Source organism: Dendrobates tinctorius, unplaced genomic scaffold, assembly GCF_039654945.1.
Source record: "Dendrobates tinctorius isolate UK_male_01 unplaced genomic scaffold, ASM3965494v1 ptg000098l, whole genome shotgun sequence".
Taxonomy (NCBI): Eukaryota; Metazoa; Chordata; class Amphibia; order Anura; family Dendrobatidae; genus Dendrobates; species Dendrobates tinctorius.
The window spans coordinates 9,566,362-9,581,446 of record NW_027361766.1 but is presented as its reverse complement, the minus strand read 5'-3'; the positions used below and the strand labels follow the sequence as shown (position 1 = coordinate 9,581,446).

At 47.3% G+C, this 15,085-nt stretch overlaps 1 protein-coding gene across 3 annotated transcripts in view; it reads right to left on the bottom strand.

The window, feature by feature from the left end:
* CSDE1 (cold shock domain containing E1) overlaps positions 1-10,691 on the bottom strand; it is a 59,527-nt gene extending 48,836 nt beyond the window's left edge. For all 3 annotated transcript variants that reach the window (XM_073587088.1, XM_073587090.1, XM_073587089.1), the window contains exon 1: positions 10,537-10,691. The gene's annotated coding sequence lies outside the window, so the exon portion shown is untranslated. The remainder of the gene's footprint in view (positions 1-10,536) is intronic.
* Between the last annotated feature and the right edge of the window lie 4,394 nt (positions 10,692-15,085).

The window sequence follows — 15,085 nt, the reverse complement described above, 5'->3', positions numbered from 1 at the left end:
TTGCAAGCTATTTACGCTTGCAAAATGCTAGTTTTTCCACGGGAAAGTCACGGGAATTTAAAATGCGATTTTCCAGCAGAATGGAATTCCGGAACTCTCGACGTAATTTCCGCGAGAGTCCCGCTACGTGTGAACTTAGCCTAATGGATAGGTCCGTTTGGGGGGGGGGGGGGGGGGGGGGTGTTTCACGTGAGATGGGGGAAAGATTATAAAATTCTGTTTTGTCCATATTAAGTTTTAGAGATCTAGCGGAGAGGAAGGATGAAATAGCAGACAGACATTGAGGGATTCTGCTTAGTAGGGAGGCGATATCTGGTCCAGAGATGTAGATCTGTGTGTCATCAGCATAGAGGTGATACTGAGAGCCATGAGATTCTATGAGCTGTCCGAGGCCGAAGGCGTAAATGGAGAAGAGCAGGGGCCCTAGGACTGAACCTTGCAGGACTTCCAACGGAAAGGGGGCGCGGTGAGGAGATGTTGTGCGAGTGGGAGACGCTAAATGTCCGGTCTGTTAGGCATGATGCAATCCAAGATAGGGCCAAGTCTGTGATACCAAGAGATGAGAGGGTCTGTAGTAATAGGGAATGGTCCACTGTGTCAAAGGCAGAGGATAGGTCAAGGAGGAGGACGACAGTAGTGTCGCTTGGTGGCTGGTAGGTCATTGGTGACCTTAGCTAAACTGGAGTGGTGTGGCCGGAAGCCAGATTGTAATCAAGGAGGGAGCAAGAAGAGGTGGGAGGACAGTTCAAGATGGACATGTTGTTCTAGTAGTTTTGAGGCATAGGGGAGAAGTGATATAGGGCGATAGCTAGATACAGAGGATGGGCCAAGAGAGGGCTTTTTGAGGATAGGTGTGATTGAGGCATGTTGAAAGCTTGAGGGGAAAACACCAGTTGTTAGTGATAGGTTGAAGAGGTGGGTTAGGGTTGGGATAAAGACTGTGGTGATGTTTGGGATGAAGTGGGATGGGATCGGGTCAAGTGCACAGGTAGTGAGATGTGATCTTGAGAGTATAGTGGAGAGTCGATCTTCTGTAATGGTGGAGAAGTTGGTTTTGGAGGAGGAGGGCAGGGCTGTTAGGAGGAAGGGCACTGGGGGTTGTTGACCAAAACTTGTCTCTGATATTATCAATCTTCTCCTTCAAGAATGAGGCAAAGTCTTCAGCTGAGATGAGTGGGGAGGGAGGAGGTGCTGGGGGGGCAGAGGAGAGAATTGAAGGTGTTGAATAACTGTTTAGGGATGTGAGACAGGGAGGATATGAGAGATGAGAAGTTTGTTTTGCTTCAGCGAGTGTGGCCTTAAAAGTAGTGAGGGACTGTTTGAATGCGATTAAGTCCTCATTGGAGTGGGATCTTTTCCCATCTCCGCTCAGCAGCCCTGGAAGCACGCCTCAGTTCTTTGGTCAGACTGGTTTGCCAGGGCTGTCTGTTGATTTTGCTAGCTTTGGTATGTGTGAGGGTAGGCCACAAAGTGAATTCACAACAGCCATCTTTGAGTGGCTGCAGAAGACCATTGAGTGAGGCCAAAGGAGGAAGTGAGAGATAGAAGTTTAGTGGCAGCTGAGAGAGAAGTGTCAAAGGGGATGTTGAAGTCACTCAAGATGATAGTGGGGATATCAGTGGAAAGGAAATGAAGTAGCCAGGTGGTGAAGTGGTCAAAGAAGGTGGTGGCTGGCCCTGGAGGGCAGTATATGACAGCTAGCTGGAGGGGGAGTAGATGCGCACAGAGTGCACCTCAAAGGAAGGGAGGGTAACAGAGGGTGGTAGTGGGATTGGGGTGAAGGAGCAGTTATCTGACAGGAGAAAACCGAACTCCTCCACCATGCTATAAGAGGATTCTTTACTGTTAGGGCAGTGAGAATCTGGAATTCCTTGCCTGAGGAGGTGGTGATGGCGAATTCAGTCAAAGGGTTCAAGAGAGGCCTGGATGTCTTCCTGGAGCGTAACAATATTGTGTCTTACAGTGATTAGGTTCTTTAGAAGGACGTAGCTCTGGGGATTTATTCTGACGGAATATAGGCTGAACTGGATGGACAAATGTCTTTTCAGCCTTGCTAACTATGTAAAACTAGTCTATTGAAGCCTCCAAGACTCAAGGCTTCCCTGCCACTTATCTGGCTACGGTTGGCATAAGCAAACTATTGACCAATTTCACACTAAAACTGAAAAAGGAAGGCTTAGTATAAAGTAACATCATTTATGATGTAAAATGGAGTTTATAAAAAGCATATATACAGCCATATAATGAAGAAATCAAAGGCCTATGCGTTGGATGTCACAGAGACCTTGTGAATCAGACAATCAGCACCAATGCTGCAGTGGAGAAGAGAAACCTGATAAGTTGTTAAAAATGCACTGGATAAGTAGTAGCAGCATCAAACTAAAGCCCCCGTTACACACTGCGATATCGCTAGCAATATCGCTGTAAAGTCACCGATTTTGTGACGTTGCAGCGATATTGCTAGCGACATCGCTGTGTCTGATACTTACCTCCGACCGGCTCCCCCGCTGGTTATCGCTGATCGCGCGAGAAGCTGCTGGACCATTCCTAGTCGTCCACTTCCTGCGGCGCTTCCTGCTGTGACGACGAGTGGAGCCGGGCGGGAGGACGCAGGATCGCCGCGTCTGACAGGCAAGTAGCGATCCCAGTCCCCAGTGATGTCGCTGGTGAGATCTGCCTGAGTGGCAGCTCACTAGCGACCACCTAGCGATTCACCAGCGATCCTGACCGCGTCATATCGCTGGTGAGTCGCTAGGTGTAACGGTACCCTTAGTAACCATCATTGGGATTGTGGGAGAACCATCAGGGTCCTTGTCCAATCTTGTACACTAGCAAAAGAGGCTGTCTGACTCAGCCACGGATATATCAAGTACCATTCTAAAATGTCCAAGATAATCTAAAGAAAACAATGGATATTCTACTAAATTAATGGGCATAGACAAAAAAGGGCTTCTAAAACCCTTTTAGAGACTCCCATACCTTTAGTTATCGCATAATAGTTTCACCAAGTGCGGTGAAATTGCAAAAAAGTGCAATTTGTTTTTTGTCTGTTTTTTTTTTTTTTTCACAATGTTCACCAAATGTTAAAACTGATCTGCCATTATGATTCTCCAGATCATTACGAGTTCATAGACACCAAACATGTCTAGGTTCTTTTTTTATCTAAGTGGTGAAAAAAAAATAATTCTAAACTTTTTTTTTTTTTTTTTTTTAAACAAACAGCGCCATATTCCGAGACCCATAGCGTCTCCATTTTTCGTGATCTCGGGTTTGGTGAAGGCTTATTTTTTGTGTGCAGAGTTGACGTTTTTAATTATACCATTTTGGTACGAATACGATCTTTTGATCTCCAGTTATTGCATTTTAACCCCTTCATGACCCAGCCTATTTTGACCTTAATGACCTGGCCATTTTTTGCAATTCTGACCAGTGTCCCTTTATGAGGTAATAACTCAAAAACGCTTCAACACATCCTAGCGATTCCAAGATTGCATTTTCGTGACATATTGGGCTTCATGTTAGTGGTAAATTTAGGTCGATAATTTTTGCGTTTATTTGTGAAAAAAAACGGAAATTTGGCGAAAATTTTGAATTTTTATTCTGTTAAACCATGTCTACTTTACATCAGCACAATTTTGGGAACAAATTTTTTTTGTTAGGAAGTTAAGGGTTAAAAGTTGACCAGCGATTTCTCATTTTTACAACAAGATTTACAAAACTTTTTTTTTTTTTTTTTTTAGGGACCACCTCACATTTGAGCATCAATTTTATCATTTTCACATGGGTAACAGGATAAAATAGATCCTAAATTTTGTTGGGCAATTTCTTTTGAGTACACCAATACCTCATATGTGATCATAAACCACTGTTTGGGAGCACGGCAGGACTCAGAAGGGAAGGAGCGCCATTTGACTTTTAGAATGGAAAATATGCTGGAATATTTAGCGGTTGCCATGTTGCATTTGGAGAGCCCCTGTGTGCCTAAACATTGGAGCTCCCCCACAAGTGACCCCATTTTGGAAACTAGACCCCCCAAGAAACTTATCTACATGCATAGTGAGCACTTTGAACCCCCAGGTGCTTCACAAATTGATCCAAAAAAAAAAAAAAAAAAGTTTTTTTTTTTTCCCACATAAATATTATTTAGCCTCAGTTTTTTTTTCATTTTCGCATGGGCAACAGGATAAAATGGATCCTAAAATTTGTTGGGCAATTTCTCCTGAGCACACCAATACCTCATATGTGGTCATAAACCACTGTTTGGGTGCACAGCAGGGCCCGGAAGGGAAGGAGCGCCATTTGACTTTGATTGGAAAATTAGCTCCAATCGTTAGCGGACACCATGTCGCGTTTGGAGAGTCCCTGTGTGCCTAAACATTGGAACTCCCCAACAAGTGACCCAATTTTGGCAACTAGACCCCCAAGGAGCTTATCTAGATGTGTGGTGAGCACTTTGAACCCCCAAGTGCTTCACAGAAGTTTATAACGCAGAGCAGTGAAAATAAAAAGTCATTTTTTTTTTGCCCAAATATTTTTTTTAGCCCCACTATTTTTTATTTTCACAATGGTAACAGGATAAATTGGACCACAAAAGTTGCTGTCCAGTTTGTCCCGAGTACGCTGGTACCCCATATGAGAGGGGTAACCACTGTTTGGGCGCACGGCAGGGCGCAGAAGTGAAGGAGCGTCATTTGACTTTTTGAATGGAAAATTAGCTCCAATCGTTAGCGGACACCATGTCGTGTGTGGAGAGCCCCTGTGTGCCTAAACTTTGGAGCTCCCCCACAAGTGACCCCATTTTGGAAACCAGACCCACTAAGGAACTTATCTAGATGCATAGTGAGCACTTTGACCCCCAGGTGCTTCACAGAAGTTTATAACGCAGAGCCGTGAAAATAAAAATATTTTTTTTTCCCCTCAAAAAATGATTTTTAGCCCACTATTTTCACAAGGGTAACAGGATAAATTTGGACCCCAAAAGTTGTTGTCCAGTTTGTCCTGAGTACGCTGGTACCCCATATGTGGGGGGGGGGGGGGGGGGGGAGGGACCACTGTTTGGGAACACGCTGGGGCTCGGAAGGGAAGTAGTGACGTTTTGAAATGCCGACTTGATGGAATGGTCTGCGGGTGTCATGTTTAGGTACATCAGGGGCTCTGCAAACTTAACAGTGGAAACCCCCCACAAGTGACCCCATTTTGGAAACTAGACCACCCAAACAACTAATTAGATGTGTGGTGAGCACCTTGAACCCCCAAGTGCTTCACAGATGTTTATAACGCAGAGCCGTGAAAATAAAAAATATTTATTTTTTTTTCCACAAAAATAATTTAGCCCCCAATTTTTTATTTTCCCAAGGGTACCAGGAGAAATTAGACACCCAAAGGCGTTTTGCAATTTTTCCTGAGTACGCTGATACCTCATATGTGGGGGTAAACCACTGTTTGGGCACACATCGGGGCTCGAGTTGGAGGGAGCACTGTTTAACTTTTTGAACGCAAAATTGGCTGGGATCAATGGTGGCGCCATGTCGCGTTTGGAGACCCCCCTAATGTGCCTAAACAGTGGAAACCCCTCAAAACTATCTCCAACCCCAACACACCCCTAATCCCAACCCACCCCTAACCCCAATCCCAACTCTAACCCTAACCACAAGCCTAGCCGCAATTCCAGCCCTAGCCCCAATGGAAAAAGAATAAAAATATTTTCTTATTTTATTATACGTCCCTACCTATGGGGGTGATAAGGGGGGCAGTGATTTACTTTATTTTGATCACTGTGACAGTGATCAAAATAAATGAATGAATCTGCAGCGTCGCAGATTCCCGGCGGGCGCACGGCGCATGCGCCCGCCATTTTCCAAGATGGCGGCGCCCATGATCCAGGACAGCGGGACGGTCAGAGGGAGTTCGGAGGCCTCGTGGAGGGTGAGATCGGAGGGAAGGCGGGGGGCAGATCTTGACAGCGGCTGCCGATCGGCGCTGTCAGTCAGTTGGGGGGGGGGGGGGGTGTCGGCTCAGTGTCTCCAGCCATGCCCGATGGTTGGAATGTAATATTTCATCAAATATCATTGGTGAAATATTACAACCGCTGAATGGCAGTTTCACTTTTAACAGCCAATCAGAACGATCGTAGGCACCTGGGGGCTAAGCCACGCCCCCTAGGGTTAACTCTAAGGTGTCCTCTGTGTGCGGGTCGGGTGACCTTTCAGTGACCCCGGTCACCCGACCCACAGGGGGGCTTTAAAGTCATGACGCCACATAGGCGTCATGGGTCGTTTTGGCACGACTTTTCATGACGCCTACGTGGCGTCAAAGGTCGTAAAGGGGTTAACACAATGTCGAGGCTATCACAAAAACGTAATTCTGGAGTTTTGAATTTTTTTCTTGCTACATCGTTTAGTGATTAGGTTAATTCCTTTTTTTATTGATAGATCGGGTGATTCTGAACGCAGCGACACCGAATATGTCTGATTTTTTTATTGTTCTATTTTGAATGGGGCAAAAAGAGGGGTGATTTGAACTATTGTATTTTTTTTTAATATCCTTAATTTATTTTGTTTTTAACTTTTGGCATGCTTCAATAGTCTCTATCCATGGGAGACTAGAAGCTGCCATAGCCCAATCGGCTCTGCTACGTAGAGGCGATGATCAGATCGCCTCTATATAGAAGAATTAGTGACTTGCTATGAGTGCCGACCACCGACAACCATAGAGGGCTCCAGGAGACCTCAGATTGTCATGCAGACAGACCGGTGACCCGGGCGATGCGGGTCACCAGTGAGCGTATTTCCAGACCGATGGCCCGAAGTGCTTGTTAAATGCCGCTGTCAGAGATTGACAGCGGCATTTAACTAGTTAAATAGCAGCGGGTGGATCACGATTCCACCCGCAACTATTGCGGTCACATGTCAGCTGTTCAAAATAGCTAACATGTCCTGGGAAATATGTGGGCTCACCGCCGGGACCCACATCAAAGGGGGAGATGTGACATGTGCTGTACTAGTACGGCGCATGTCGCAAAGGGGTTAATGTATGTGTGGGCCTCCCAGTTCTACTCAACGATCCAGCCCGGTGGATTTCCAGTGGCTTGATCCTTTTCAGCTCAGGGAGATAAGATGCTGCCAGAGGAGTCTAGAGAACACAGGACCATTCCGAGACATAGCAGTTTGGCAGACAACTACCCAACATGTACGGGGGCCTTAATGTAGAGTATACTCCCAAAATCTCCACTATAAATCAGCACTAAGACAAATTTGGCAAGGAATCTGCCTAGAACACATCCTGAGAATTTGAGGCTGCAACTTCACAACCCCAACAATATTCATGAAATCACACCACTTACTAGACCAGAGCCGTTGGTCAAAAATGCTACGCTTCAGCTTTAAATGACTGTTCTATGGGAAGAGGAAAGTTTGACTACAACTTTAGGAGGAGACAGAAATAACAAAAGGTGAGAGTGGCAACACCATGAAATAGCTCCCAAGTGATGTATGCCTCTTTTGTGCAAATACGCCTTTAACAGCTGTTGTTCCATCTGAAAGAATTCCTATGTAGTTGTTCCATGGCCTTACTAGTAACTATTAATAGGTCGTCAATTCGGAGTATTGTGTGCAGCAGCTGAGAGTCCAAGCCGCTTTATTCTGGCCATGTGGCTACAGCAACGCACATGTCAGTGACTGCGATATGGCCAAGATCCATTCATGGAAAGGTCGGTAGAAAAGAGGCTTAAACCACTACTATGACAAAGCAATGCTCCAATGACTAACCTATATTTTACCTTCTCTCACTATAGTCCCCCAATAGTTAAAGAAAACAAAACTATCCAGTGATTTTATTTAAAGTGCTTTAATCCATGACAATACCTTATTGGTTGTTCCCTTTTGTCTGAAGATTCATGGCAGGCATCTCTGGAGTTGGTTCATGTGAATACATGGTGACACCCCACCCCACAACACCTCTCCCCTTGGACATTATACACCTTTCCAAGTTTGGAGCTTGGAAGACCTATGACTGCTGCAGCAAAAAAAAAAAAAAAAAACACTGATGGTAAAAACTGACTTAGATGAAAATCTGATTCAAAACAATGATAAAAATTGATTTTTTTGTGAAGTATAAATATGAATTATACCCCTGGCAGACTGTCAATGTAAGCAAGATAGCAAGATATGCAAATCTTAACGTGCACCTGACCGATCCTTGGCCAGCATGTGTCAGATCGGCTGTATGATCTCAGCCAGGTATGGAGACTAGCTGGACAGGCAGGTCCCCCAGAGGCTTCTCCACACCTTTACACTGGAGTGACAAGGCTCTCCATATACACACACATGCAAGGAGAGACCTGCCAATCCAAGGCAGCAGGCAAGGAGCAGGGATGGGGACCCGCCTGTCTGGCTAGTCTCGGGGCGGCTCAGTCCCCGCCAGCTTTTAAAGTCTGTTTAAAGGGAAATAAAACAAACATACCTCGCTGAGCTCACATAAGCAACGCCGATACATGCTGACCGCTTCACTAACTTCAAACTTATTAAACTAGAGCTTCTAGTTAGCTTTTCCTAAATATGCATTCATTAAAAAGGGAAGAGGTTGGGGGAAGAAATCCTTTTAGAAAAGCAGAGGAGACTGCACTGATTTTATGGCATGGTAAACTACACACACACCAGCAAAAAAACAGATTGGCTGATAGTAGTTGTGGGGGGGGAAGGGCACTGTCACTTTGTTATACCACCAACCATGAGCAAAAACCTTACTGTGCGGCTCTTACCTACTGAACATGAATACATCACCATTCACATTAATAAGGCATGTCTGTACCTCCGACACCAATATGTCACTGTAGAGGAGTCCACATAATATAGCTGATGTGCATCCAATGTAATGTCTGGGGGATCCGACAACAGCAGATTTGGAAAGGAGGTGAGAATTCAGCATGTTGGGGTTCATCATACACAGTGCTGTGTCACTCCTACAGCTTAGGCCGCTTATTGCCAGATGCCCTCTACGAAAAGGGCCCAAAATGATTTAGTAATACTAATTTTCCCATAAGAAATGACAGGTTATTATTGTGATAACACTGCGGCACTATTCTGTGCGTTCCCTCATAAGCAGCTTATGGCAGTCTGTAGGGATATCCCTGACAGATGAGGCCTGCCACCGGCAGGAGGCCAGAACAGTGAGGGGCGCCCACAGCAGTATGAAGGAGTGGCCGATGCCTGGAGAGGGTTTGATTTTTACTTTAGGCCTAATTTATAACCCAATAAACTGTAGCTTAAACCGGTTACATAGAAGCGACAATGCATAGCTTATATGGCACCATCATATTACGCAGCGCTTTACAGATATTAGCATCACTGTCCCCAATGGGGCTCACAAGCTACATTCCCTATGTGTTTGGAGTGGGGGAGGACATCCACGCAAACACGGAGAACATACAGACTCCTTACGGATGTCGTCCTTGGCGGGAAGCTAAGCCAACAAGCACAATGTATAATAAAGGAACCATTCAGGGTTCCAGAGTTTTTGTCATCCCTCCCCCAATACTGTGCCATTACAGAGAGATTAGATGTTGGTTTTGGGGGAGACTATTAGTATCCTATGTATTTCAGAGGAACCTGCCATATAAAGTTCTGCGCAGTGGGCCCCATCAGTCCCCAGCACAGCCCCTAGATCCTTACGGTGGGCTTCATGCAAACAGCCGATTTAGTGGAATCATTCCTCCCCTACAGCCATCCATGTAATAATCCGCCATCGCAGTTATCACATTTATAAGTCAGTAAGACCTCGGCACACAGACTATGGAGACACTGTCCAGCCATGTCCAATCTCAGGAAGCCCCCTGGAGAGTCACCCACTGAGGACTCGGGTCTCTGGGCCTCCAGGCATCACCACATCGCCGCTCAGGTGTTGGCAGAGGGAGTCTGCGCGGCTCGGGCTCTTATCGCCCTTGGATTCCTCTAGGCCGGGATTGCGACACTCAGCTGACTGGAAACAAGCACACTGCATTTCACAAACCACGTTCCTCAACCCCGGCGCTGTGCCTTCTGGGATACGTAGTCCCAAGGTGCTGGCTATGAAAAGCAAGAGCCCGCTCAGGACTACAGCTCCCATGTGCCCCCGCGGCGATCACCAGGAGACAGTCGGTTCGCACCCTGCCTGCCAGCTGCGGACTAGGCGCTCCACCCGCTGCCTGATTGGCCGCCCAAACACCCGGTCCCCGCCCCCACACTGCATTGTGAGGCTCTTTGTCCACCCGCTACACGCATCGCTGCCAGATACGTACGGGCACTGCCCAAGGCTCGGGTGAAGCCGTGCGGCCGGGAATCCGGTGCCACGTCCCGCTCTGCGCAATACCAGCCCCGGCCAGTACAGACACGACACCAGCCCAATAACGTCCCGCTGACGGGGCAAGGCATGACAGAGCAGCTCTGCCCGGTTATACGGCGCCACTAACAGCCAGCGAGCACGCCTGTCACCCGCTTATCCCACACAGAGGCTAAACCAGCCATTCCCGGCCCCCAAAGCCCGAGAGCACGGCAAACTCACCCCAACAGCTCACAGCACTATCACCAGCGCCGCCATAAGCAGCACGGCACATTACGTAGGAATAAAACACTGACTTCTCGCGAGAACTTGTATTCCCATAGGAGGAGTCGGGTACAGCGCACATGCGCAGTCTCCTTCAGACAATGCGGAGCTGGCCGCGGCCCCACGCCTGCGCACTAGGCGTCTTCTAGCTAGGCTCGCTCGCAGCCGCGCAGGGATGATGTCATGAAGGCCCCTTTCACACTTCAGTTTTTTACTTTACAATCAGTCACAATCTGCCAGGTTTTGAAAAAAACGGATCCTCAATTTTTTTTGAGGATCCGTTTTTTTCCCCATTGACTTCCATTATTGGCGGATTGCCGTCCGTTGCATCCGTTTTTTTTGCGGATCCGCCAAAAGTTCCTGTCCGTCACCATCCTCAAAGATTTCAAAATGGAGCTTGCAACGTTTTTTTCTGTGGCGGATCCTCCAGACACTCATTTAACCCGAAATTCTTTCTGGGTGCCGGACAAAAAAAATTCTCTCTCTCATCAGCGTTTCCTTTAAATTTCCTCATTTTCAGGATCCGTCTGAAAACGGATCCTTTGCCATCCGTTCACATCAGTTCAGAACGGATCCGCTTGTCTGCCTTTTTGGCGGATTTGAACTGATGCAAAAAACTGAAGTGTGAAAGAGGCCTTAGTGGCTGCTGGATCTGCTGGACTCCAGTGTTTTCTCCCCTTGTCCTGCGGGACCCTATGACCACTCGTGAACAGCTGACTTCCCACTGGCTTTGCGATCCCTTCTGTGGCAACATTTCCAATATGTCTCCTTGGGAATAGGGAATAGCTCCCAGTATTTGCTTAGCCACACCCACTTGTCATCAGACCACGCCCTGTTTATATTTCATATACATTTACACCTGGATGCTTTGGCTTCGCTGCTGCACCCAGTGTCTGATCGTCTGCAGCGCTGACCACGTCAACAGAGCTGCAGTCAATCTAGTGAGCTCAGCGCCATGTGCAGTCAATTCAGGCAGCGTCACTGAGCTCACTGGATGCAGCACTATCGACGTGATGTCAGCGCTGCAGACGATCACCTGGAACAGCGGCAGGGTAAACATAGCGCCCAGTGACGTAGGGGGCGTAGTGGATCCCGTTATGTACAGGGAACTGGTGGTGACACCATATATAGTCTCGGGCTCAGCGATCTTTTTTGGGGGTACAATGTGAGGCACTTTTTATTTGGGGTCTATTTGTATTTAAGTGAAAATTAAACACCACTGACTGAGCACTCCGCCCTTCACCATGCTGGGGTTTTAATTACATCCAATCACATTTGGTTCCGACCGTCCTATAAATACAGGCTTTACCAAGTTATTAGCTATAGGTAAGTGTTCACACTAGGCAGTCACGTCAGGGACCCATCCGATCCATGAGATTACCTTGACGTTGGTGAATGGGCTCACAATTTTTTGGCCAATTTTTGTGCTAAGTATCTCGTGTTTTTCCTAAATTTCAAAAGCCATTACACTATTCACACTTCGTGTATTTCACATTGACATGCCTTAATGCAATTGAGTGCAACCATTTCCTCATTTTGATATGTAAGCTGTTTTTTGGTTTGCACCTATTCAGACTAGTTCTTGATGTGCCGTCAGTTTTCTGTTAATTAGATCCAAGCCGCAGACATTTCAGCCCATCCTAGGCTTTTGTCTGTAGTGAGTTATAGACGATAACATGAGTGTCATGATCTGAAGTGATCTGACAGTTTTAAATTGCACTGGGTGAACTTTTTTTACTTTGGAAAGTTCCAAGGTGTCTTGACTGTCCCCGGTGGTGGTTAGCAGTATTGCACTTTAGGTTTTTGTGCACTTAATTAGGGATCAGGTGTGAAACCCTATAAAGGTGTGCTTGGGGGTGCAATCACTGCCTGTGAGATTGTCTTCACTCTGAGTTGGAGAGCCTGGAGGAAGGATGGAGCTGGTGAGGAGTCCTGCGCAGCTTAGCCAGGGGGGACGTGTTTCAGCTATGGTGTCTGGACGAAGGGCTGGCATGGCGTGGTGGAGTCGCAGTGATGGTGTCAGCGGGAAGTGTCTGCATGGGCTGGTGGAGTGGCGACTATGGAGAGTGGCACTCACCATGTGGGACTTGGCTGCTGAGTTGGACTCAAGCATGCTCGACTTCGTGTCAGCAGCTGAACTCATCCTTGGGACTCTGGTTCTAAGCAGCTGCAACTGGTGGTGGACTCTGCTCCAAGGCTGCACTAAGGTGAAGGATCCTGTTATGGTGATGGATCCGGGTGGAGGAGAAGATGCACTCAGGTGGAGGGCTCTGTTGCTGGGAGCGCACACAACAGAGCAAAGCTAAGTGGTGTTTCCCCTGTATTGTCTCTTTCCTCATGTGTGTTATTAGTGCAGTGGTGGGATTAGTCTCCTCACCGACCCATTCCCCAGTGAGGGTTTAGGGTCAGGGTGAGCAAGGGCGTTAAGGTACGCGTGCGGCGACAGGTGCGGAGCCTGTTTAGGGAATGTAAGGAGTGCAGGGACACTGGCTCAGGGGAGCTTAGGAGGTCTCCATTTCCCCACTCCCTATCGCAGGGCCCACCATTGTTATAGTTTCCCAGGTTCCCCCTCTATTATTTGATTATTGTATGTATAACGTGTAATACCCAAATTCGCCAGGTGGAGGCGGCGTATCCACCTGCACGTTTTATTTAAATTCGCCCCACTGGAGGCGGTGTATCCAGGGTCACGTGTGTCACATGGGTTCGCCTTGCGGAAACATCTGCGTCCTGACACACGTGATCATGACAATGAGTGGTTACTTACAGTCTGTCATTGGTAATTGGAACTAACAGTAAAATACACTGCTCAAAAAAATAAAGGGAACACTCAACACATCCTAGATCGGAATGAATGAAATATTCTCATTGAATACTTTGTTCTGTACAAAGTTGAATGTGCCGACAACAAAATCACACAAAAATCATCAATGGAAATCAAATTTATTAACCAATTGAGGCCTGGATTTGGAATCACACACAAAATTAAAGTGGAATGTAATGTCCTTAAAGTAAAAATGAGGCTCAGTATTGTGTGTGGTCTCCACATGACTGTATGACCTCCCTACTGTACAACGCCTGGGCATGCTCCTGATGAGGCGGCGGATGGTCTCCTGAGGGATCGCCTCCCAGACCTGGACTAAAGCATCTGCCATCTCCGGGACAGTCTGTGGTGCAGCGTGACGTTAGTGGATGGAGCGAGACATGATGTGCTCAATCGGATTCAGATCTAGGGAACAGGCGGGCCAGTCCATAGCTTCAATGCCTTCATCTTGCAGGAACTGCTGACACACTCCAGCCACATGAGGTCTGGCATTGTCCTGCATTAGGAGGAACCCAGGGCCAACCGCACCAACATATTGTTAGGCGTCAGTGTTGTGAGTTCATTATCCCCTTCGTCACTGAGGTCTGGTGAACTCCCTATTCTGGTAAAGGAAGGTAATGAGCCTGATTATCAGGCACCTGAGCCTAATGATGATGACTGGCTGAGTGGAGTCATGGACTGGATATAAGGCTGCCGACGCCCTTCTGCCCTGCGGGTGATTTCTCTGTGGACTTCTAGGAAACCAGTCTGATTCCTGCTCCTCTAAAGCTAAGTTTTCTGCTTTGCCTGTTAGCATTTGCGTTTTGTTTTTGTTTGCCTTGCTTTTCTGGATTCTGCCATTCCCTGCTGGGGTGAGCTGAATCTCCTTTTGCCGGTTGCTCTGTCTTCAGAATATTCCTGAGTACTGACATAGTCTTTTTGAAGCCTAGCGTCTTCAGGGCCTTTTTCTCTGTCAGTCTGTTGGCTCTTATTTTCATAGGGTTTTTCACGGATTGCAGACAGCAGCCTTCCTGTCCTTTCCTATCTAGTTAGCTTGGGCACCGTCTTTGCTCAGTCTGTGTTGTGTTCTTTCTTCTTGCTTCACCGTCATTATATGTGGGGGGCTGCCTTTTGCTTTGGGGTCTGCTCTGGGGCAGTTTAGATTTCCCTTTCTGTCTTTAGGCTATTTAGTCCTCCGGCTGTGATCGAGGGGTCTAGGGCATCGTAGGAACCCCCCACGGCTACTGCTAGTTGTGTTGATAGGTTCAGGGGTCTGCAATCCGATAGCTGCCAACCTCTCTGGTTTTCTGGACTTAGCTAGCATTTCTGTTTTTGCCTCCTACGGTGACTCAATCATAACACGTCAGGTTTCTGCATCTGCTCTGCAGGAATCCAGAGCCTCACATTCTGCGGTCTCCTGCTGTCTATCTACCGCAGAGGAGATTGCTTTGCAGCAGATCGCTCCAGAGACTAAGTCCCTCTGTTCTCCTACTGGGCATGCTCACGAGACGATCTCCCATTGGAGATTAGGTGTCATGTGCCCAGGTCCTGCTCCAGATCTCATTGGTCTATCTCGGAGCTTCCGGAAGGTCCCGGCTATAAAAAGCGCGCATGACTGTTCGGCCATGCACTAGTATAGACTATCTGTGCTGTCTATTGCTATCTGTGTGAATGCATGTGCCTGCGAATGACTCATTAAGATCC